General features: G+C 39.5%; 1 pseudogene; it reads left to right on the top strand.

The window, feature by feature from the left end:
• Window positions 1-2,609: 2,609 nt before the first annotated feature.
• Window positions 2,610-3,591, top strand: LOC136335423 (KRR1 small subunit processome component homolog pseudogene; annotated as a pseudogene).
• The last annotated feature ends 562 nt before the right edge of the window (window positions 3,592-4,153 follow it).

Raw genomic sequence — 4,153 nt, 5'->3', positions numbered from 1 at the left:
GAGGGAAAGTGAGGCCTCGTTGACTCCCAGGTTTTAGGCATGGTCACATAATAGGGCCATTAATGGGCTGGAGACGACAGGAGGAATGATGGGTTTTGGTTTCTCTGCATGCCTCCTCCAACATGAGAAACTAAATCAATAATGACCAGTGGAGAGCATAAGCTTTAAAGTCAGAAATCAGGATTCAAGTTCACTGTTTTTCCTCCCATTCAAGAGTCACATAATTTTGAATAAGTTAGTTAGGCTCTCTGGGCCTCAGTTCTCTATAGAAAAACTGAAATAATACTGCTATGCAGCTCATAGTCTGATGCTGAAGATTAGAATATGTATACTTGGTACTTAGTACAACTCCTGCTACATAGTAAGAACTCAATACTGTTAGCTGTTTTTTTGAATCAGTGAATACATTGCTTTTTTCCCTTTTCTTTTACACAAAGTAAACCATAGGATAAAAATGCATTTTAATCTCTTGGTCACATAAAATTCATTTGCTATTTTTATTTCACTAGCTTGAACCAAATTTCTGCTAAGGCACTAATGATACAACGCATAAAAACTGCTCTTGGGTTGGCTTCCAATCTAAGGACTTACTATTGGCTTCTTGACCAAAAAGTCTATATAGCCTCCTTGGAACCTGAGCCAGGGGAGCCCACACAGAATAGGGGATTAGGCTGTTCCCCTTGAATTGTGCTGGGATCAAGCCTAATCCAGTCAGTACCATGACTTGACTTTATACTTCCCTTCACACAGCTCTGCTAAGTGATCCCTAACAGTCATAAGCAATGGACAAAGTAGTTCAGTCCACGGAGTAGACAGTGGTATCCATAACATCCAGCACAGGACTTGGCACAGGGCAGGTACTCGGTAAGCTTCGGCTAGATAAACATGTGCACTCCTTGCACCTCCACTGCAATGCCTAGCCTGAGGAAGCAGCACGTGCCCCACGCTGATCCCTCAACCCTTCTTCTTTCTACCCAAGCATGTCCCCTAACCAGCATGAATTGTTCTTTATAGACCTTTCAAAGCATAGAAATGAAATGTTTAATCTGCCAATCATTAAGTGAAGACTATAAAATAAATATGAATTAGGAGACCAACGTAGATATGGGTAAATTCCTTCAAGTATACATTGATAAACTAAGATGATTTTGCCCTGGAGTGAGTCAGTAGATGAGCCATGTTTCTTTCTCAGGATGTGATTGTGTCCACCCAGACAATTCAAGACAGTATAAATTAGTAGAACTTATGGGTGCTTGCACTTTTCAAACCCATTGAAAAGAACCTAATTTAAGGATCTGTGATTTAATGAGCCTTTCAAGGCTGAAAACGTATCCCATTGAGATTTAAAACAGAAAATCGGTTTAAACTAGAAAAAAATAAAACAAAGCTAGTTTTGTGTTTCATGGACCCAGAAAGGTGCTAGAATTATTTACTGCTTTCTGGGCTTTGCATTATGACCAAATTGATATTTTCCAGGTTTTTCATTAACTTAAAATGTTCTGAGGTAAACACATCATTTGCCATGACTAAATTCAAGGCATTTCCACAGCTTCCTCTGAGCAGCAAAAAATTAGGTCAAGAGGTAAGAGTTCTGGTCTACCCCTTTGTGAAAGCGGCACTAGAGAAGGGTGCAGGTTTCTCCTAGCAGCGGGACTGAGTTCTAACAGCCGCAGCAAGTTACAAGCAGAGTCACATGGTAAAAATCTTCTGTCCAGAACTTTCTTACCTCCAACACCGGAATGCATTCCACCTTGTCTTAAAAATACCCCTAACAGCCCCAAATTGTGAAAGAACATAGATTTGACCTGCCCACCTACTCACACCCACTGCATCAACCTTCCACAAGAGGCTCTACATGGTAGAAGCGTCTACCACCTCTCTGGATAGTTCTAGGCAGATAGATCCATGTTAATAGATATAGAGCTCTCAGAATTTGCTAGGATTTCAAATTTCCTTCCCAACATGAATTAGACTGATTAAAAAACAGCTAATCTTTAAAGACAAATGGAAATTTAAAAATTAATAGAAAAGCCAATTCAGTGTAACTTTTTCTTTCCACTCCCCATAGTCTACCTCTCAGTCTCAGAGACAGGGGTATCTCTAGGGTGACACTCCACTGGGTTCAGAAACCCATCTGATAGCCAAACATAAAATGTCATCAAACTGGCCCTTACTCGCCATCAATGTTAGAGGCCCAGTGGGTCACCAGCAGAGCCCTGAGTAAACTGTTGGGGGGAGGTAGTGAAGAATACTCAACAGGAAACAACTTTTTTTAAAACTCCTTTTCCAGGATCCCAGTATCTGATTTAGTATGCAGCTAAATTTTGAATACTCACTTCTTGACCCATACAAGACTGAGCCAGAAGCAGAGCTTTTGGCTTATCTTATAACTTATCTTATAACCACATCCTCCACCCCTTCCATTCACTTCAGACAAGGCCAGACCTTCACAAAGCTTGTCCAGAGTAGGACACTGCCCTGACATTTCAAGATATTAGTGTATAGCGACCAGTTAAAGTTCGCTAACATTGTCTGGTTCATATATGCAGATATAATCTCTCATAATATCAGTTAATAAAAAAAATAACATCACGGGAGGGGATTTGAAGATGGTGTTCTCCAAACCAGAAGGGCTAGCCACAGAGGCCGAGAAAAGTAAATTTTGTAGCCAGAAGCCAAATCTGGAGAACGGAGATGAACAGAACTCCTCACTGTTCTTGATGATTGGAAGGAACCAGCTATTTCCAAAGAGGACAATCCCAAAGGACTCTTAAAGGAGGGTAGTGTTGCAACTTTGTTCCCAAATTATAGAGAGGCTTACTTGAAAGAGTGCTGGCCACTGGTACAGAAAACCTTGAATAAACATCACGTTAACGCAACCCTAGACCTCATCGAGGGCAGCATGACTGTTTGTAAAACAAAGAAGATTTTGATCCATATATCATCGCTAGGGCCAGAAACCTAATAAAACTATTAGCAAGGAGTGTTTGACCAGGCATTGGAAACTTTAACAGACTGTTACATTATGGTTCAGGGAAACACAGTTTCTGCCATTTGGACCTTTCAATGGCTTAAAAGAGACTTTAATGATTAAATGAAAGTTGGCAAACAAATCTGAATTATGATCACAAAGTTGGGAATGGTTTTTGCCACAGTTCAAGCACAAAAATGTGAATAAACACAAGAAACCAAAGGGGGAAAAAATGCCTGTTTAGAAAGAGTATATACCATTCCCATCACGAAAGCCAAGAAGTCAAATTGATAAAGAATTGGTTAGGGGTGAATATTTCCTGAAGGCAAATAAATAAATAAGACAGAAAATGCAAGCAATAAAGGCTAAACAAACAGAAGATCTCAGTAAGAGACAAGAGGAAAAGAACAAAGCTTTTATTCCACCTACAGAAAAAAACAGGAGTAAAAAACCTGAGGAAGCTTCTACCACAACTAAGATTGATATGGCTACTACCATTAACGAGAAGAGTAAAATGAAAGAATAGAAAACTTGGAGTTCTTGCCGCTGAAGATGTTAAGCTTAAAATGGAAGCAAACAAAAACAAAAAGAAGAAAAATGTAATATGCACAAAAAAATAAAAGATAAGAAAAAAAGAAAAGAAAGGAAAAGAAAAGAAACCTCAATTAGAATTTATTAAGCTATCTCCTTTGGTAATGAATTTTGAGATATAAGGGCATGAGTTGCCTTATATATAAGAAGTAACACTCTGATTAGTTCTTCCTGAGTTTGTTTTGTTCTTTATAACAGTGTTTATTTAAACAACTGTTCTTTATATATAAATTATTATATTTTCCAAAAACATAACAGCAATACAGGATACAATAGAAGGAGGAAGATATTTCAGGGAAAATCAGTGTTTTTAAGGTCATTTTGGCCCCAGCCATTTGATTCAGTGGATAGAGCATTGGCCCGGTATGTGTGATTCCTGGTCAGGGCACCCAATAGCAGTGAACATCTGCTTCTCTTCCCCTTTCTCTCCCCCTTCTCTCTCACTTCTCCTCTGGCAGCCAGTAACTCGATTGGTTTGAGCATCAGCCCCAGGCACTGAGCATAGATCAGTTGATCCGAGTACATCAGCCTCAGGTGCTAAGAATAGCTCTGTTGATTCAAGCATCAGCCCTAGATGGGGGTTGTCTGATG

Source organism: Saccopteryx bilineata, chromosome 4 (assembly GCF_036850765.1).
Source record: "Saccopteryx bilineata isolate mSacBil1 chromosome 4, mSacBil1_pri_phased_curated, whole genome shotgun sequence".
Lineage (NCBI taxonomy): Eukaryota > Metazoa > Chordata > Mammalia > Chiroptera > Emballonuridae > Saccopteryx > Saccopteryx bilineata.
Note: the sequence above shows the minus strand (reverse complement) of the source record. Positions and strands in the feature narration are given on the sequence as shown.